The sequence below is a fragment of the Eleutherodactylus coqui genome, chromosome 2, assembly GCF_035609145.1.
Source record: "Eleutherodactylus coqui strain aEleCoq1 chromosome 2, aEleCoq1.hap1, whole genome shotgun sequence".
Classification (NCBI taxonomy): domain Eukaryota; kingdom Metazoa; phylum Chordata; class Amphibia; order Anura; family Eleutherodactylidae; genus Eleutherodactylus; species Eleutherodactylus coqui.
This window is the reverse complement of record NC_089838.1, coordinates 42,761,263-42,782,385: the sequence shown is the minus strand read 5'-3', so window position 1 is coordinate 42,782,385 and position 21,123 is coordinate 42,761,263. Positions and strand designations below refer to the sequence as shown.

General features: G+C 55.2%; 1 protein-coding gene across 2 annotated transcripts in view; it reads left to right on the top strand.

Moving 5' to 3' along the window:
* The first annotated feature begins 4,411 nt into the window (after positions 1-4,411).
* The window catches only part of LOC136611248 (histidine--tRNA ligase, cytoplasmic-like), a 50,761-nt gene continuing 34,049 nt past the window's right edge, over positions 4,412-21,123 (top strand). The window contains exons 1-2 of one of the 2 annotated variants that reach the window (XM_066590684.1): positions 4,412-4,565; positions 12,895-12,984. The gene's annotated coding sequence lies outside the window, so the exon portion shown is untranslated. Of the gene's footprint in view, positions 4,566-12,646; positions 12,985-21,123 lie in introns of those variants that run through there. The other variant, XM_066590683.1, reaches the window with a different exon arrangement.

The following is a 21,123-nucleotide window of genomic DNA, read 5'->3' as shown; positions in this document are numbered from 1 at the left end:
TCCGGAGCGGTGCGCGATGAGACCCTCCCCCCCCCCCTCCGGAGCGGCGCGCGATGAGACACCCCCCCCCTCCGAAGCAGTGCGTGATGAGAGCCTCCCCCCTCCGGAGCGGTGCGCGTTGAGAGCCTCCCCCCCCCCCTCCAGAGCGGTGCGCCTTGAGAGCCTCCCCCCCCCTCCGGAGTGGTGCGCGTTGAGAGCCTCCCCCCCCCCCCCGCACCCTCCGGAGCGGTGCGCGTTGAGAGCCTCCCCCCCTCCGGAGCGCTGCGTGATGAGACCCTCCCCCCCCTCCGGAGCGGTGCGTGATGAGACCCTCTCCCCCCCTCCGGAGCGGTGCGCTATGAGTCCCCCCCCCCCCTCCGGAGCGGTGCGGGATGAGACCCTCCCCCCCCCTCGGGAGCGGTGCGCGATGAGACCCTCCCCCCCCCCCTCCGGAGCGGTGCGCGATGAGACCCTCCCCCCCCTCCGGAGCGGTGCGCGAGGAGACCCTCCCCCCTCCAGAGCGGTGCATGATAGACCCCCCCCCTCCAGAGCGGTGCATGATAGGACCCCCCCCCTCCAGAGCGGTGCATGATAGGACCCCCCCTCCAGAGCGGTGCATGATAGACCCCCCCCTCCAGAGCGGTGCATGATAGACCCCCCCCTCCAGAGCGGTGCATGATAGACCCCCCCCTCCAGAGCGGTGCATGATAGACCCCCCCCCTCCAGAGCGGTGCATGATAGACCCCCCCCCTCCAGAGCGGTGCATGATAGACCCCCCCCCCCTCCAGAGCGGTGCATGATAGACCCCCCCCCCTCCAGAGCGGTGCATGATAGACCCCCCCCTCCAGAGCGGTGCATGATAGGACCCCCCCCCCTCCAGAGCGGTGCATGATAGGACCCCCCCCCCTCCAGAGCGGTGCATGATAGACCCCCCCCTCCAGAGCGGTGCATGATAGACCCCCCCTCCAGAGCGGTGTATGATAGACCCCCCCCCCTCCAGAGCGGTGCATGATAGACCCCCCCCCCTCCAGAGTGGTGCATGATAGACCCTCCCCCCCTCCAGAGCGGTGCATGATAGACCCCCCCTCCAGAGCGGTGCATGATAGACCCCCCCCCTCCAGAGCGGTGCATGATAGAACCCCCCCCCCTCCAGAGCGGTGCATGATAGACCCCCCCCTCCAGAGCGGTGCATGATAGACCCCCCCCCTCCAGAGCGGTGCATGATAGGACACCCCTCCCCCCTCCAGAGCGGTGCATGATAGGACCCCCCCCCCCTCCAGAGCGGTGCATGATAGACCCCCCCCTCCAGAGCGGTGCATGATAGACCCCCCCCCCTCCAGAGCGGTGCATGATAGACCCCCCCCTCCACAGCGGTGCATGATAGACCCCCCCCCCCTCCAGAGCGGTGCATGATAGACCCCCCCCCCTCCAGAGCGGTGCATGATAGGACCCCCCCCCCCCCTCCAGAGCGGTGCATGATAGACCCCCCCCTCCAGAGCGGTGCATGATAGACCCCCCCTCCAGAGCGGTGCATGATAGACCCCCCCCCCCTCCAGAGCGGTGCATGATAGACCGACCCCCCCCCTGCAGAGCGGTGCATGATAGACCCCCCCCCCCTCCAGAGCGGTGCATGATAGACCCCCCCCTCCAGAGCAGTGCATGAAACCCCCCCCCCTCCAGAGCGGTGCATGATAGACCCCCCCCCCTCCAGAGCGGTGCATGATAGACCCCCCCCTCCAGAGCGGTGCATGATAGACCCCCCCCCTCCAGAGCGGTGCATGATAGACCCCCCCCCCCCTCCAGAGCGGTGCATGATAGACCCCCCCCCTCCAGAGCGGTGCATGATAGACCCCCCCCTCCAGAGCGGTGCATGATAGACCCCCCCCCCCTCCAGAACGGTGCATGATAGACCCCCCCCCTCCAGAGCGGTGCATGATAGACCCCCCCCTCCAGAGCGGTGCATGATAGACCCCCCCCCCCTACAGAGCGGTGCATGATAGGCCCCCCCCCTCCAGAGCGGTGCATGATAGGCCCCCCCCCTCCAGAGCGGTGCATGATAGGCCCCCCCCCCTCCAGAGCGGTGCATGATAGGCCCCCCCCCTCCAGAGCGGTGCATGATAGGCCCCCCCCCCCTCCAGAGCGGTGCATGATAGGCCCCCCCCCTCCAGAGCGGTGCATGATAGCCCCCCCCCCTCCAGAGCGGTGCATGATAGGCCCCCCCCTCCAGAGCGGTGCATGATAGGCCCCCCCCCTCCAGAGCGGTACATGATAGGCCCCCCCCCCTCCAGAGCGGTGCATGATAGACCCCCCCCCTCCAGAGCGGTGCATGATAGACCCCCCCCCCTCCAGAGCGGTGCATGATAGACCCCCCCCTCCAGAGCGGTGCATGATAGACCCCCCCCCCCTCCAGAGCGGAGCATGATAGACCCCCCCCCCCCCTCCAGAGCGGTGCGTGATAGACCCCCCCCTCCGGAGCGGTGCGTGATAGACCCCCCCCCCCTTCAGAGCGGTGCGTGATAGACCCTCCAGAGCGGTGCATGATGGACCCCCCCTCCAGAGCGGTGCATGATGGACCCCCCCCCCGAGCGGTGCATGATAGACCCCCCCCCCCTCCAGAGCGTGCATGATAGACACCCCCCCCCCCTCCAGAGCGGTGCGCGATGAGACCCTTCTCCCCCCCCCCCCCTCCGGAGCGGTGCGCGATGAGACCCTTCTCCCCCCCCCCCTCCGGAGCAGTGCGCGTTGAGAGCCTCCCCCCCCCCCCGTCCGGAGCGGTGCGCGATGAGACCCTCCCCCCCTCCGGAGCGGTGCGCGATGAGACCCTCCCCCCTCCGGAGCCGTGCGTGATGAGACCCTCCCCCCCCCTCCGGAGCCGTGCGTGATGAGACCCCCCCCCTCCGGAGCCGTGCGCGGAGACCCCCTCCGAAGCGGTGCGCGATGAGCCCCCCCCCCCCTCCGGAGCGGTGCGCGATGAGACCCTCCCCCCCTCCGGAGCGGTGCGCGATGAGACCCTCCCCCCCTCCGGAGCGCTGCGCGATGAGACCCTCCCCCCCCCCCTCCGGAGCGCTGCGCGATGAGACCCTTCCCCCCCCCTCCGGAGCCGTGCGCGATGAGACACCCCCCCCCCCTCCGGAGCGTTGCGCGATCAGACCCTCCCCCCCCTCCGGAGCGGTGCGCGATCAGACCCTCCCCCCCCCTCCGGAGCGGTGCGCGATCAGAACGTCCCCCCCCCTCCGGAGCGGTGCGCGATCAGACCCTCCCCCCCCTCCGGAGCGCTGCGCGATGAGACCCTCCCCCCCCCCCTCCGGAGCCGTGCGCGATGAGACCCTTCCCCCCCCCTCCGGAGCGGTGCGCGTTGAGAGCCTCCCCCCCCCCTCCGGAGCGGTGCGCGTTGAGAGCCTCCCCCCCCCCCTCCAGAGCGGTGCGCGTTGAGAGCCTCCCCCCCCCTCTCCGGAGCGGTGCGCGTTGAGAGCCTCCCCCCCCCCGTCCGGAGCGGTACGTGATGAGACCCTCCCCCCCCCCTCCGGAGCGGTGCGCGATCAGACCCTCCCCCCCCTCCGGAGCGGTGCGCGATCAAACCCTCCCCCCCCCCTCCGGAGCTGTGCGCGATCAGAACCTCCCCCCCCCCCTCCGGAGCGGTGTGCGATCAGACCCTCCCCCCCCTCCGGAGCGCTGCGCGATGAGACCCTCCCCCCCCCCCCCTCCGGAGCCGTGCGCGATAATACCCTCCCCCCCCCCTCCGGAGCGGTGCGCGTTGAGAGCCTCCCCCCCCCTCTCCGGAGCGGTGCGCGTTGAGAGCCTCCCCCCCCCTCTCCGGAGCGGTGCGCGTTGAGAGCCTCCCCCCCCCCCTCCGGAGCGGTGCGCGATGAGACCCTCCCCCCTCCGGAGCGGTGTGCGATAAGACCCTCCTCCCCTCCGGAGCGGTGCGCGATGAGACCCTCCTCCCTCCGGAGCAGTGCGCGATGAGACCCTCCTCCCCTCCGGAGTGGTGTGCGATGAGACCCTCCTCCCCTCCGGAGTGGTGCGCGAGGAGACCCTCCCCCCCTTCCGGAGTGGCGCGCGAGCTGTGCGCGATGAGACCCCCGGCTGTGTGATTCCTTGTATATAATGTTTCCCTGCTGTTTTTTAGGAGGTGATGGCCTTCGTTGGTCTGTATGTTGGGACCCCCTCATGGGAACATCATTAAAGGGTTTGTCTGACACGTAACGTCTCCTCTCTCCGCTGGATGTGATCGGTGGGTCCTGCCGATCCGGAGAATAGGGGGGTCCCAAGTGTTGGGCAGTGAACAGCGGGACGGTGACGTGTACCAGGGACCGCCGGAGACGGCCGAGTGCTGGGACTCCGCTGTTTCTGGCAGTCCCACTAAAATGAATAAAACAGTAGTGACATGCGTGACCCCCCCCCCCCCCCCCCCCCCCCAGGCTGGGAACACTACCTCACTAGTGAGCGGGTACACTGACCTGCAGGAAGGAGAATGCCAGCAATGTACATAACGTCACTGGAAGACGAAGAATCGTCCGACTTGCAGTGAGGTGATCCAGTGGGGACTGGAGGAGCCAGGAGAAGGTCGGCGGGGAGTAGATGTGGTAAGTAGACTGCCTGGGGAGGAATAGGCAAGTATAGACCTTTTTTTTTTTAATGGCAGAGCCCCTTTAAATTTTCCGGGACGAGCTCCACTGCTCATAGTGACATAGCCCGGAAAATTTCCGGGCTATGTATCACTATGGGAGCTGCAGAGCACAATGCTACAAGCTGTGGCACTGTGCTCTGCCTGCACAGACTCAAACAGAGCAGTGCAAGGGCTTTGAAAAACCAGCAGAAGATATTGCCGATATGCCGGCAATCTCCTGCTTTGTTTACAGGTTGCCATAGAGACCATCGGCTTGTCAGAAGCCAGCCGATGGTCTCTGTGGCAGGGAGAGCTTGGTGCTTGTCTGTGAGAGGACAGCTAGGCACCAGCTCTTACAGCAGAGATCAGAGAAAACCTCCGATCTCTGCTGTGTTAACCCTTTACATGCTGCAGTCTATGTGACTGCAGCATGTAAAGGGCTGTCACTGCAGCATGTAAAGGGCTGTCACCATCGGACCCCCGGAATGTGATCAGGGGTCCTGATGGGTCCCTGTGGAAGTCCCCTACAGGGACAAAAATTTAAAAAAAAAGTAAAAAAAAAAAAAGAAAAAGTAAAAAAAAATTATAAAAAAAATAATAAAAACACTTGTCTCCCTTTACTTTGTAAAAAATCAAAAATACAATCACACATGGGGTATCCATGCGTCGTAATGACCCAGAGAAGGAAGTTAATGCATTATTTAACTCCCTAATGACATGGCCCCTTTTTTTCTTTTTTCCCCATTTCTTTTTTTCCTCCCCCCTGTTTAAGAAATCACAACTTCTCCCGCAAAAAACAAGCCCTTATATGGCCATGTCAATGGAAAAATGAAAACGTTATGGCTCTTGAGACGCAACTGCAAAATTAGTTGAAATTCATTGATTAGACCATTTTAAAAAACCTGCCCTGGTGGGCATGACAGGGTGGTAGGAAACCCGCCACTCAAGGGGTTAATAAAATTGTGTCGGTCTCCCTGATAGGGCCAGAAAATGGCTACAGCGCCCCTGTAGGTAGATGCAGGACAGCAAACTAAGACAAAACTCTGTGTGAAAACAGCAGGGCGGTTATCAGGAGAGGAAGGCCGGGCTCAGATCAGTATGTTTTAGCTCTGTATTTAGTCCATGCTTTGGGGATATATAATATAAAAATTATTATATATCTCCTTATTACTATTTTTTTCGTGGGCAAATAGTTATCAGTATTTGCCGCTCGTTGTCATCTGGACCGTGTCCGTAACATTTGTCTGAAATTGGCCTAATGATTCCGTTCCTCCGCCGGCCTCCCAATTTGGGTACAAATGCTGGGACAGCCGCGGCCCCCACTGAGTCTTGTGTGTGGAGGTCACATGATACGTTTTTCAGAAGAGTAAAAGCCTCCAGTTTCAGGACCAGATTCCACCCCGGGTCCGCAGTTATATCACCTGCAGTTGTTCTAATCTGCTGGTTCCAGGTTTCAGAACTGGTGGATGGGAAGGGCGGCAGAGAGGAACTGCGGGTAGTATACCCTCCTCCCCCTCCTGTCTCAGGACAGAATTTAGTCCCTGAGCCTTAGTCCCTTTAACAATACCGTATATAGGTGTGCATGCTCCTTGCAACAAGAGAGCTGATGGAGTTCTAAGCCTATTTTACACTGAAGGCTGTGACATCTCGCAGGGTACTGATAGGATGTGTGACGTCACTTGGGTGACGGCAGCCTAAAACCAATGCAGGAAAATGCCGCTGCCCCAAAAGTGAATAGTGCCCTCCATATTCCCTCACACTCTACTACTGACTACTGCTGCGCTGGTAATCTGTTACTGATCACATTCTGTCCTTCTATCCTCTCCTCCGACCTGATCTCTTCCTTTCTGCTGCTGCTGCTGCTCCTGCCGCCACTCCTCCGACCTGATCTCTTCCTTTCTGCTGACGCCGCCACTATTCCGACCTGATCTCTTCCTTTCTGTTGCTGCTGCTGCCGCCGCCACTCTTCCGACCTGATCACTTCCTTTCTTCTGACACCCCGCCGCCACTCTTCCGACCTGATCTCTTCCTTTCTGCTGCTGCTGCCGCCGCCACTCTGCCGACCTGATCACTTCCTTTCTGCTGACACTGCCGCCGCCACTCCTCCGACCTGATCTCTTCCTTTCTGCTGCTGCTGCCGCCGCCACTCTTCCGACCTGATCGCTTCCTTTCTGCTGCCGCCGCCACTCCTCTGCCCTGATCTCTTCCTTTCTGCTGCTGCCGCCGCCACTCTTCCGACCTGATCTCTTCCTTTCTGCTGCTGTTGCCGCCGCCACTCTTCCGACCTGATCTCTTCCTTTCTGCTGCTGTTGCCGCCGCCACTCCTCCGACCTGATCTCTACCTTTCTCCTGCTGCTGCTGCCGCCGCCACTCTTCCGACCTGATCTCTTCCTTTCTGCTGCTGCTGCTGCCGCCGCCACTCTACCTACCTGATCACTTCCTTTCTGCTGACACCGCCGCCGCCACTCCTCCGACCTGATCTCTTTCTGCTGCTGCTGCTTCCTCCGCCACTCTTCCGACCTGATCTCTTCCTTTCTGCTGCTGCTGTTGCCGCCGTCACTCTTCCGACCTGATCTCTTCCTTTCTCCTGCTGCTGCTGCCGCCGCCACTCCTCTGACCTGATCTCTACCTCTCTCCTGCTGCTGCTGCCGCCGCTACTCTACCGGCCTGATCACTTCCTTTCTGCTGCCGCCGCTGCCACACCTCCGACCTGATCTCTTCCTTTCTCCTGCTGCTGCTGCCGCCGCTACTCCTCTGACCTGATCTCTTCCTTTCTGCTGCTGCTGCTGCCGCCCCTACTCTACCGGCCTGATCCCTTCCTTTCTGCTGACACCGCCGCCGCCACTCCTCCGTCCTGATCTCTTCCTTTCTGCTGCTGCCGCCGCCACTCCTCCGGCCTGATCACTTCCTTTCTGCTGCCGCCGCCACTCTTCCGACCTGATCTCTTCCTTTCTGCTGCCGCCGCCGCCACTCCTCCGACCTGATCCCTACCTTTCTCCTGCTGCTGCCGCCGCCGCCACTCTTCCGACCTGATCTCTTCCTTTCTGCTGCTGCTGCTGCCGCCGCCACTCTGCCGACCTGATCACTTCCTTTCTGCTGACACCGCCGCCGCCACTCTTCTGACCTGATCTCTTCCTTTCTGCTGCTGCTATTGCCGCCGCCACTCTTCCGACCTGATCTCTCCCTTTCTGCTGCCGCCACCGCCACTCCTCCGACCTGATCTCTACCTTTCTCCTGCTGCTGCTGCCGCCGCCACTCTTCCAACCTGATCTCTTCCTTCCTGCTGCTGCTGCTGCCGCCGCCACTCTGCCTGCCTGATCACTTCCTTTCTGCTGACACCGACGCCGCCACTCCTCCGACCTGATCTCTTTCTTTCTGCTGCTGCTGCTTCCTCCGCCACTCTTCCGACCTGATCTCTTCCTTTCTGCTGCTGCTGCTGTTGCCGCCGTCACTCTTCCGACCTGTTCTCTTCCTCTCTCCTGCTGCTGCTGCCCCCGCCACTCTACCGGCCTGATCACTTCCTTTCTGCTGCCGCCGCTGCCACACCTCCGACCTGATCTCTTCCTTTCTCCTGCTGCTGCTGCCGCCGCCACTCCTCTCACCTGATCTCTTCCTTTCTGCTGCTGCTGCCGCCACTCTACCGGCCTGATCACTTCCTTTCTGCTGACACCGCCGCCGCCACCCCTCCGTCCTGATCTCTTCCTTTCTGCTGCTGCCGCCATCAATCCTCCGGCCTGATCTCTTCCTTTCTGCTGCTGCCGCCGCCACTCTTCCGACCTGATCTCTTCCTTTCTGCTGCTGCCGCCGCCACTCTTCCGACCTGATCTCTTCCTTTCTGCTGCTGCTGTTGCCGCCGCCACTCTTCCGACCTGATCTCTTCCTTTCTACTGCCGCCGCCACTTCTCCGACCTGATCTCTACCTTTCTCCTGCTGCTGCTGCCGCCGCCACTCTTCCGACCTGATCTCTTCCTTTCTGCTGCTGCTGCTGCCGCCGCCACTCTGCCGACCTGATCACTTCCTTTCTGCTGACACCGCCGCCGCCACTCCTCCGACCTGATCTCTTTCTTTCTCCTGCTGCTGCTTGCTCCGCCACTCTTCCGACCTGATCTCTTCCTTTTTGCTGTTGCTGTTGCCGCCGCCACTCTTCCGACCTGATCTCTTTTCTTTCTCCTGCTGCTGCCGCCACTCCTCTGACCTGCTCTCTTCCTTTCTCCTGCTGCTGCCGCCGCCACTCTGCCGACCTGGTCACTTCCTTTCTGCTGCCGCCGCCGCCACACCTCCGACCTGATCTCTTCCTTTCTCCTGCTGCCGCCGCCACTCCTCTGACCTGATCTCTTCCTTTCTGCTGCTGCCGCCGCCACTCTACCGACCTGATCACTTCCTTTCTGCTGACGCCGCCGCCACTCCTCCGACATGATCTCTTCCTTTCTCCTGCTGTTGCTGCCGCCGCCACTCTTCCTGCCTGATCTCTTCCTTTCTGCTGCTGCCGCCGCCACTCTTCGGACCTGATCACTTCCTTTCTGCTGCCGCCGCCACTCCTCCGACCTGATCACTTCCTTTCTGCTGACGCCGCTGCCGCCACTCCTCCGACCTGATCTCTTCCTTTCTGCTGCTCCTGCCGCCACTCTTCCGACCTGATCACTTCCTTTCTGCTGCCGCCGCCACTCCTCCGACCTGCTCACTTCCTTTCTGCTGACGCCGCCACTCTTCCGACCTGATCACTTCCTTTTTGCTGACACCGACGCCGCCACTCCTCCGACCTGATCTCTTCCTTTCTGCTGCTTCCTCCGCCACTCTTCCGACCTGATCACTTCCTTTCTGCTGCTGCTCCCGCCACTCTTCCGACCTGATCACTTCCTTTCTGCTGCCGCCGCCACTCCTCCGCCCTGCTCACTTCCTTTCTGCCGACGCCACCACTCTTTGACCTGATCACTTCCTTTTTGCTGACACCGACGCCGCCACTCCTCCGACCTGATCTCTTCCTTTCTGCTGCTGCTACTTCCTCCGCCACTCTTCCGACCTGATCACTTCGTTTCTGCTGCCGCCGCTGACACTCCTCCGACCTGATCTCTTCCTTTCTGCTGCTGCCGCCTACAGTGGGGCACCAGAGTAGACCAGGTAGGGGAGGATAATTGACGATACACCTGCTGCCCAGAGGATGGAAGGAAGTACTGAATATGTACATCCATACTGTGTGCACACTGTTCCCAGTCATTTTCTGCCAGATACCTTTGTGCCACGGCCAGGAATCAACCTGCAATGCGGGCGAACTCGGCACATCTACATTGTGCCGGGATTAACCTCGCACTTCTATCCCGTGGGTCAAAAACTGCATTTGTAAACTACACCCACTTGTGAGGGGCACCCCCTGTACCATCAAATCCTGGTGCCTCCTGCAAAGTGTCCCCCTTCTGTTGGCGAAGAACACTGGTGTGTTTGGCATAGTGTGGAAGAACGGAGCGATGGGCAGTGCAGCTCTGGCACTGGTGCCATCTTATGCATAGAAGGGTAAATTTGCCTGTACAAGCATTATTGCGCCCCCTGTGTGCACAAGACTCTTCAGGGGTCGTACAGCGTCCTTTGTTCCCAACCCCCGATGTTGGATCTGGTTGGAAAAAGGGATTCTGCTAACATCTTCTACAGGTTTAATTTCAGTGAGCTTCTAGTGCAGAGCATATGGTGCCCAGTTCTGTGCCCAGTACTTCCATACCACACTGCTGCTCCTCTTGTAGGTGGACTGTAACCCACAGCCCCTGTTCCATCTTCCTCCCGGCTGTATATTACTGCTCCCAGCGAGGGGCAGTCGTTGTCCTTCATTATCTCCTCCATGCATGTGTATGACAAGGACCGTTTTACGGTTGGACAGCCTTTATCAGGCCTTTTACCAGGAGTTCCCCCTGCTGGGTGTGGATACCAGCCATGTATAAATCCTGGACACTATCTCCATCTGATAACACAACAGAGGACATTTAAGCCCCGTCCCAAAACATAAAGAAACGCCCACAAACTACCAGCTTTGTGATTAATTTGCACAAACCACCCTCTTTGCGGTCCTTTCCTGGGACTGTCGACAACTCTGCAGGTGATCGTGTACTGCTAGGATCAGGGCCATGTTTGGTCTTCATGTTGCCCTAGCTGCTTTCAGTGTGCACCCCCCACCCCTTCCCGTTGGAGAATCGGGCAAAAGCTGCCCGTTCACTTTATATAGTTGTCAGCCAATTGTGAGTGCGTGTGTAAATAAACCACCGCCAGACACCTGACCAGCTGTAGCTTGTTACTTTTTGCCAACGTTTTTTTTTTCATAGCATCGGTTATTCTGGTTTCATTAGTACCAATTATGTGTGCATAATTTGTACTGATTGGGGAGAATGGTGTGTCTTTATGTTTTTTCTCTTATCTTTTGTGTATTTTCTTATATTTTAGTCCTGCTAGGAGACTTGACCCTGCAGTCGCCGATATAAAACATTGCATTACTGCTGTATTGCAGTGTATTAGGTCTGTCAGTCTGATGGGAGTACAAGAATGGTAGACTTGAAAACCCATCGTCACCCCACAATCGTGGCGCTTTTATGCCAAGTGGGTGATGGTGCGCTAACTGCATAGATGCCATGGGCACTATTATAGCCGGCATGCAGTTGGTTAAATGGACTGGATCCACGTTACCTCTAACCTGGATATTTCGGCACAGCGTCAGCTGTCATTGACATTTTTAAAAAGGCTTTATTTGTATTATGCAATAAAGATAAACAGAACAAGGAAACAAAGCAGTCGTGTCACAAAGCATCACAAATACACTATTGTAGCTGGAATCAGAATTGAGCAGCTGGATAAAGACAACAGGGCAAAATGTCCCCACAAGCCCACTGGGCCCACCTTAGTGTGTGTTCACACGGCAGAGACCAGTGCGGATTCTACCTCTTAAAAGCTACGGCAGAAATCTGCATTTAAGCCGCAAATTTCTGGCGCGTATCTTGCGGCGGATTCACTCACGAATTTAGCGCCTCACTTGGTAAAATCCACATACAGAATTTTCAACATGACTTTGCATGGATCCACGTTACAAACTGATATATCGAGGCATTTACTGTTGATGACCTCCCTGTGGACTGAGAATTCCTCTATAGTTACATAAGTGGGGGTCTGCTGCTCTGGTAGTGCAGTGGAGACAGACATCCGCACCAGCGGTCAGAGCCGGGACGGCACTAGAAAGGCTTCATTGTTGTTGAAACCCGTAAAAGTGATGCCTTCTATCACACTTACAGCTTTGACCACCAATGTGAATGTCTCAGCAAGGATACTGGGCGGTGGACCCCGGCCAATCAACTGTTGGTGACTTATCCTGAGTATAAGTCATCCATTGTGAATGCCCGGAATACCCCTATAAGTAGTGTCACGCCGTTTCTTAATGCAGATCCATGCAGAATCGCTCTGCACCTTCTGCATGGGAGCGTTGCCCATTAACGGGGCAAAATCTGCCGCAAAATGCATTGCAGGAAATCGCAGCTTAGCCGCAAATTGTAGAGGCAGAATCCATGCGGAAAAAATCAGTGTTGCATTTCACTTTGTGAACATGCCCTTAAAGTGCAGCTTCGCTCATAAAGGGTGTGTTGTTTTTTTTGTTTTTTTTTTAAAGTTGCGCCTAATATTGTAAGGCGCAGTTCGCATCGAACAGCACACGGATCCCGTCCGTGTGATATCCAATATACGCGACTCTGTACATGTGCAGGTGCTATTTTCGTCCGAGAATCTGACAAAAAGCCTTTGACCTCAGATTTTTCCGTCTGCATATTAAATAAAAATTAAAAAACGGGTGCTATTTCTGTCAGATTTTTCGCACTTGTTTTCTTCCTTTTTTTTTTTTTTCAGTCCGAAAATCGACCATTAATGTCTTCTGTGTGCAAAGAGCCTTAAGTATAAGGATGCTTTTACAAGGCCGAGAAAATCGTGAGATTCTCACGTGTTGCGAGAGCCAGTAAAAAAGCATACTATGAAACCAATGATTTACAATGGTTTCCTTCCCACCTGCGATGTTTTAACTGATGCAATGTTGCTGCAACTTTCAGCAATGTGCAATTTTTAAATTTCTTTTAAAATGAGCCGTGTCACTAAGGCTGCTGCCACATGGCCCACTTTTCCAGCGCCGCGATTTTGAAAGCTATGTTTTATGAATGAATGTGTGAGGGTGGCCTAAAGGGTTAATAATGCAGTAACTCAGTTTTGTGTTAAACGTCTCCTGTATCGACTGATGTACTCATGTTTACATTCTAGTATTGTGGGACGGCAATGATTATTTACTTCTTTCTTAGATTGCAGAAGAAGTTGCCAAACTCTTGGAGCTGAAGGAGCAGTTGGGAGCGGATGATCGAAAACACAAGTTCGTTCTGAAGACCCCGAAGGTAAAATATCCCAAATCCTGCAGCATTCTAGTTTAGTAGCAAAACCAAAAAACATCACCTCTCAGAACCTCACATAGGCAGAGTCTGGTAAAGTAAAGTACAGAGGCGTAAATAACTAAGTGCATAACAAAGAGCCCATTGTTCTCTATGGTCACGGATACACCCGCAGCCCATATATAATCTCATTGCGTATAGCCAGCGGGTATCCGCGTCATCGCTAAGCGACGGGGCGGGAAATATAAACAAAAAAGTGTACTGCACATGACCATCGGTGTGAGTACGCGGTCTTGCATAGTACACTTTCACAGCTGTACACAGGGTCACGGCACGGAAATTCCCATGCATTTTTAAAACTGAGACTAACCAGCAAAACGTGGACGAGATTTTGCTAAATCTCGTTCCCATGCTGCAGACAGGCAGCACAGAAACTGACATGCGGTGAGGAACTCAAATCCGCAGCCTGTCAATTTATTGTTCCGTTTCCACTTCTGTCTTGCTTCTCTCTATAGAGAGAATTTTTGTGCGGTCCCACTGCGAACATTCTGCAAGATTACCGTCCTGTGTGAACCCAGCCTTGGGCCTCATGTTCACAGGCATAATTGATTTGCGGAATCCGCGTGGTTCTGCCGTGCGGATGATCTGCAGTTTAATATGCCCATAGACTATCATCAAGCATCCACAGGTATTTAAATTCCTGCGGATGGGATTTTATTTATTTATTTTTTTTTCTTTCCCGACATGAAAAAAAAACACAGCATGCTCCATTTTATGGAGTTTTCCTGTACGGACGGCTTCCGTTAAAGTCGATGGAAGCCATCCGGATCCGCAGCTGATACTGCAGACCAAGGGAAGCAGGAGTTTAGGAAAAATAAAAGAAGGCACAGCGCATGCGCTCGACACACCGCCGGAGTCCTGAGTGCATCCGCTGTGCAGAAGAAAGAAGATCTGGCCACTACGGAGGAGACCACCGCAGCATCCGCACGGGTGAATAAAATGTATTTTCTTGTCTGTATTATTGGGGGACACAGCAAAGACCTTGGAGTATAGCTTCTACCTAAGCATAAAAGTGTTAACTCCTCCCACTAGCTATATCCCCCTGTAAGCATTGGGCTAGCTCAGTTTTTTGCTTAGTGTCTAGGAAGCAAGACCATCTCTCCTACAGAGACTCTTTTTTTTTTTCTTTCCCCCCCGGAAGACCAGGGATTAACGGGGAGGCAGGACTCTCCCTGTTAACCCACCAAGGAGGGCGAATAGAGGTGAACTTAGCCCTCTGTTGTCTGCCCGGTCCCCTCAGAAGAAAAGAAAGCACCCCCAAACTGAGTGTGACCCGCCAGCCATGTAGCTCCCCTTTCTCATGGTGCGGCATCCCTTGCCCCATCAAAGGCAGGCTATGGTGGAGAGAAGCTCTGCTGGAGCCGGGAAGCCACCCTACCTCGGTCAAGAGGGAAGTATGTGGTTTTGTTGCGTTAGTCTGCTGCTGTGCGGACTGAACAGATTGCGCTAGCGCGTGCACCGTGGGTAGTTGCGCTGCCTACGGCTTATACTTTGCGCTGCCTGTATTTTTGTGTTTCGCCCTGTCTGCGCCTGCTGCACTCCTGCAGCGTATATTGCGCCGCATGCGGCTTGGGTTCTCCTGTTTTCCGCTTGAGACTCGTGTTGTGCCGCTCGCAGTGGGACAGTCAGGAAGTCGTATGTCTTGTGCACGCTGCCGCCAGCAGTTTTCTGTTGTACGTCCGCAGTAGGGCTGTGACTAGCTGCCTTGCGGCTCATTTTGGCGGCAGTGCGGAAGGGAGTCTTCCCGACGCGCTGCTCCCAGCCCCCACACGCCCGCCCGCACCCTCAGTGCAGTCGTGTGCCCGGTCTACCGTGCAGCTCTCTGTCACTATGCGCTACTGTACAGCGCAGCGACACTCGAGCTTCCTAACAGCATGGGTTAACCGCCCCCTGGAGTCCAGTGTGTATCGGGGGCGGGGTGGCGCGGCAGTGGCCCATGTGTATCGGGCGCGGTGCCACCCGCACGTCTCAAGCGCATTCATTTGAATATGGCGCCGTACGGCCATTGAGTCGGGCGTGTTTTCGGGGCGCTGCACGGCTATTTGAATTTGGCTGCGCACCGACCGTGTACCTCGGGCGCGACCATTGAATATGGCGCTGCACGGCCGTTGAGTCGGGCGCGGCGGCGACCTGGGTGCATCGGGCGCCGCGCGGCCATTGAATATGGTGGCGCACGTCCACTGATCCGGGTGTGGCGGGCCGAGTGCTTCGGGCGCCGCGCGCCATTGAATTTGGTGCCACGCGGCCCGTGTGTGTCAGGCGCTGCGCGGCCATTGAATATGATGCTGCGCGACCTGTGTGTTTAGTTCAAACCCGTGGTAATGTCACAACACTGCTAAGTGTTTTAACCCAGGCGCGGCCATCATATTGCCACCACATAAGGTCACTAGCGATATAGATGCCTTCGCTGCTGCGGGGTCAAGGTTTTTGACTGCTGCGCGGGCTTATGTTTTGCTGAACAGATTAGTCGCTGTGCAGTCTGCACCCCTTTTTTGGGGGGAGCACGGGTCCTACATACATTGTCGCTAGGCAGGATAGGCGGTTGTATGACCCGCTTGTTTTACCACCGATAGGCTAAAACACAGGAATGCGTTGTTCGCCATGTACAACTTGTGTTTATGACCGCCATAGGTTGGCGTATAATGCTACTGTACGTCCGTTTCGCCTGCATGCGGCGGTTGTTCAGGGCTATGCTGACCACCCCATATGCGCCTAGCACCTCCCATCCTCCTCCCCTGTTGCCCCTCCGGCAGTTCCCTGCAACCATGCATACCGCAGGGTCCATATATAGATTGACGGACGGGGCGGCCGGAGCCACATACTGTGCGCTCTCGCTACAATACGAGATTACATCCTGCAGAGATTATCTAGTCTTATGGACAACATGGGTCAGACTAATGGTCAGCATTACTGAACTCCTCGCCCGTCATGTTTGCTCCGGACCGGGTTGAGCCTTGCCTATCGGTAACTCCCCTGTTGCCCCTCCTGCAGTTCCTTGCAGCCAGCGTAACGCAGTGTCCGTGTCCAGGATGTCACGCGGACGGGGCCGGCCAGAGCCACATGCCAAGTGCGGTCTCGCTACACTACGAGATTACATCCAGCAGAGATTATCTCGTTTATGGACTAAGTGCGTGAACCCTTGTCAGCACTACTCTGGGCTTACTGATTGCTCCCCATGTCTACCAAGCATCGGATTCAGTTTCCTTGCCTATCGATAATGCCCTGCAGTTACTGCAGCCAGTCGTACCGCAGGGCCCGCGTCTAGAAGGACAGACCAGAACCACATACCAAGTGCGCTCACTGCATACGATATTGCATCCAACAGAAAGGATCTCGTACGGACAGCAGTACAGGGAGTCTCTTGACCCATCTCTCTTCATGTCCGCTCAGCACCGGGTTGAGCCTTGTCTGTCGGTGGCTCCTCTGCTACCCCTCCTGCACTTCCCGGCAGGCAGGCATACCACAGTGCCGGTGTCCAGGATGACGCACAGACGGGTGGCCGGAGCCACATACTATGTTCCAACTGGAGTATATCTCGTTTACAAGTGACAGGGTTCAAGCTGATTGTCAGCAGTACTCCAGACATGCTGAGAGCGGTGATACCTTCCGTACCCTGAAGGAGCACATGTACTAGTCCAGAGCTTCCCCTGGGTAGCGCCCTGTTGCCCCTCCTGCAGTTCCTGCATCCAGGGGCCGGACAGAGCCACAGATCATGTGCGCTCATTGCCAGACTACCCAGCAGAAAATATTTAATCTCTCGGACAATCGAACTGATTGTCAGCTGTACCCCAGCCTTGATCCTGGGCTAATGCCTAGCTTGCCCAGTTGTTACCTGCAGGCAGCCTGCCGCAGGGACCGCGGTCAGGATGACACACGGACGGGTCGGCCAGAGCCACGGACAGGGTGTGCGATCTCGCTATGACATGAGAATTACATTCACCCGGAGTAGGCCGCCCTATGAGCAATATTGTAGAATTGCCTGTGGGTTTTTTCTCTAGCCTTGCTGAGACCTGCTGTACCTTCCAAATGGAAAGAGTACTATCACAGGAATCTGCGAACACATCGCACATCATCTCCGCTCTGTAGCGGGTGAGCTTGCGCATCGGTCCTTACCTAGCTCCCCGGGGATGACCGCCTGCTGTTCCCGGCAGGGTTTACAGGAGAGCCGCATACTACCGTATGTATGCTCTCACCACAGCCGAGACATCGGGGGGGGGTCTATAGATACGTCTGTGGGGCTCCCCCTCCAGTCAGCTTTGTCATGCCTATGCACTGTGAGTCCGCTCCCTACAGGGGTAGCTCGGATCGTCTGAACTACAAGCAGGTTGAGACAGAATTCCCGGCCAACCCTAATGGCTGCAGAACAGGCCGCTTTTTTTCCTATATTGTGGATGGAGAGACCGTGGCCGTAGAAGTACTTTGTATTTCAGAGCAGTCTCTAATTGCGGATCAGGTATTGGGTGCTGATTCTCAGCAGAACAAGTTCCTCTGATTCTCTTGCGAGAGTATAGGGAAGTTAATACTTTCAGCGGAGTTAAGGCGGACGGATTCAGCAGCGCTGCGACCCTCCTGCATTGTTCTCCCTGCATTATTACTGGCAGAGGACCGTGAATCGGTCTATACTTGTACCATCTATAAATTCTTAGGGTTCGTCCCTCTCTCTCTCTGCTGATCTTTCCTCAAAGAGACAAGCGAGAGTCCTGTACCGGTGTACCCTTGCGGCCTTGCTGTGCAACTAACCTTTTTTGTGCCTAGTGGATTCAGGTGGTTACAATGAATCCCAGTGCAGGGCCAGCCCTAGCTGACTACTCACTCAGTCGCCATTCCACAGGATAGACGTCTTCGGAAGGCCACGGTTTCATGCAGAAGGCGGATGCTGTGAGTATTGTCTCAGGATAACTGGGCCGAAGGATCTCTTCGGGCTCGTCTTTTTCGTTCATCAGCTATCGGACAGCCGACGTCACAGAAGGGGGCTGACTGGGTACGCAACATCAGGATCATGCTGCGCTTCAGCTATACGGAAGGGGGCCAAAAGTCGGTCCTGAGGTGCTAGTCCCCCCCTCACAATCTGGGGGTAGTTTACTGCATATATGACTTCTCCAGGATAATCAAACTGGGAACTTCCCTCAATAAGCCTTCCAGCTTTGGTCAGCACAGGGAAGAGGTGTAAATTGCGACAAGCGGTTTCTTCATTGGCGTCTGGAATCTACTTTCTTCCTCCCTCACGGGACTGTGAAGGCGATATTGACAACCGGAAGGTATATGGAAGCTGATGTACAACTAGGTCGAATGTTGGAGGGCCCCCAACTTCCTGAAGTTTCGACGCTCATGGCTCCACAGCTCTGTCTTGGATGCCTAGTTTGTATCGAAGGTTGTTATCAGGAGACGCCCATTATCAACCTGTGGTATATGCTGCTGGTGGTATCGGGATCCATTTCAGTGAAGGATTTGGTGTACACTTTTCTCGGTAGTGCCTTGTTCCGAGGAACGCTACAGTGGCAGGTGGGCCCAGTCCGACTACACAAGAGTACCCCTCTCAGATAGCATTCTGCAGTCGCGCTGGCTTGCTGCTGGTAATCCTGGCAACTCCGAGTGGATTCGTGCTTTTCCAAGGTGGACTCCTTGCATCGGCTCGTGGCTGTGCAGGGTTACAGTGTCAGGGAAGTCATATTCTCAGGCCGTGTTATGGCTCACATTACTCGAAGGGCGGGTGCTTCTTTGGAAGCTCCTTATCAGGAGTTCATTCTGCCTCCCGGAGGATGGATGGGACCGTTGCTCGTGCCCATTTATGCTCTGTCTCTGAGCAGGCTGGATGCCAAGTATCGATTACCGCTAGCCGCAAGTAAAGCACTGATTTACGATGCTTTACACATGCAGCTAATCATATTTTTCCACCCCCGTGGTTACTGCTTTAGAAGCTCCCAAGGTCTTTGCTGTGTCCCCCAATGATACAGCCAAGAAAACTAGATTTTTGTAAGAACTTACCGAAAAATCTTTCTCATCATGTTCATTGGGGGGGACAGCACCCACCCAGTCTGGTATAGGACTATAACGTATACTCTTGTCTGGAGGGTCCTCGGTGCAGTCGCACACGGTGTTGGAATGAGTTACAGTTCGTGAGTATTGTTATTTATTATCTATTATTGTCATATCCTACTGGCTGCTCCTACTGCTTGCATACAAACTGAGCTAGCAGGATGCTTGCAGGGGGGTATAGCTAGTGGGAGGAGTTAACACTTTTATGCTTAGTGTCGCCTCCTAGTGGCAGAAGCTATACCCCAAGGTCTTTGCTGTGTCCCCCAATGAACACAACGAGAAAGAGATTTTACTATAAGTTCTTACAAAAATCTAGTTTTTTGGCCTCCTGTCTGCGGGATTCTGCATGGGAAAGCTGTGCGGGCCTGTAGACATGAGGCCTTAGGCCCTGGGCGGATCGGATTCCACATGTTGATTTCTGCAGTGGCAGATTGCGGATGTAATTGTTTTTCCACGCGAATGAACTGCACAGAAAAAAATCCGCAACCCCACCTCCCAGCCTTTTCTCCACCTCCCTAATTGATTTTAATCTTCAAATCCGCAGTGCTTCCGCAATTGTGTTTGCGGATGCACTGCGGATTGTCCGCACCCATTGACTTCTATGACATAATATAGGCTGAAGGTAGACAATGTAGTACCATCTAGTTCAGTCTGTTTCCACCTACCGACCCCTTGTTGATCCAGAGGAAGGAAAAAAAAACCAACAAGTCAATTTGGCTCATTTGGAGAAAAGAAATTCCTTCCCAACACCATAATGGCAGTCAGAATAATCCCTGGATCCTACCTGACTGCAAGACCCGGATCAACAACCCGCTGGTCACCTAATGTCTCTATCCTGTAATATCATAGCGCTCTAGAAAGACATCTAGTCCCCTCTTAAACGCCTTTAGGGATTTTACCATCACCAATTCCTCAGGCAGAGAGTTCCACAGTCTCACTGCTCTTACAGTAAAGAACCCCCTTCTGTGTTGGTGATGAAAACTGCTTCCTTCTAGATGTAGAGGATGCCCTCTTGTTACCGTCGCAGTCCTGCCCGCACGGACTCTGCACTGAAATAGGGCATCTTGCGATTTGTTTTCCGCACCAAACGGGCAAATCAAATCTGCATGCTTAAATTCAGTTGTGGATGCTAGTGCTTCCCTAGGGGCACTTTGAATATCTGGTGACCCATGCAAATTCTGCAAATCAAATCCACCCGTGGGCATTGGGCCCTGGGGTACACAGATTCTGCTGCATATTTAATGCTGTACAGGGGGCTGTAATCCACAACATAAATTTCACATATTGCAGATGTAAAATCGTGTGTTCTTTCTGCAGCGGGTGGATAAAGAGTCTTAAACTTGAGCTTGACAAAGACCAACAGGTTGAAACGTAGCTGCCATTTGTGCTATGGGAGAATAAAGTTTTTAACAAACCTTTTGCTGATGCTGCTGTTATCTTTGGGTCGTATTGATCCTGTGGACATCGCTCCTGTTCTGCTGCGGCTGATGCATACCTGTGGTCCTACCCCGACTGGAGATTAAAGCGTTCTGCTGGGAACAATTTTTTTTCTAGAGTCTTAAACTGTCGTCCACTTTGCTGCTACTGCAATACATTGCAGATTTAACATAGTATGTAAGGCTGAAAAAAGCCTCATGTCCATCCAGTTCAGCCCAAAAAACGAATGAGGTAGAAGCCAATTTTCGCCATTTTAAGGGGGAAAAAATTCCTTCCTGACTCCAATCTGGCAATCTGAATAATCCCCGGATCACCGACCCTTCTGCAGTTATTAATGATTATAGCCTATAATATGACATTGCTCAAAAAAGATGTGCACATCTCATGTGAAAACTCTGCAGCGTAGTTGCCCCATGTACACATAAGATTTAGTTGCGTTGGGTGCGTAAGTCCCTGTTTATTAGCCTGGAAGGTGCTGCGTTGTAAGATGGTTTGCTGCAGAGTCTTCAGCAGTCAGCATCACGCTAAGAGAGCAGTTAGCAATGCTGATTCTCTGGCTGCCTGCAAAGAGAAATGAGTAATGGCCCATTTACACACAAAGACCATCTTACA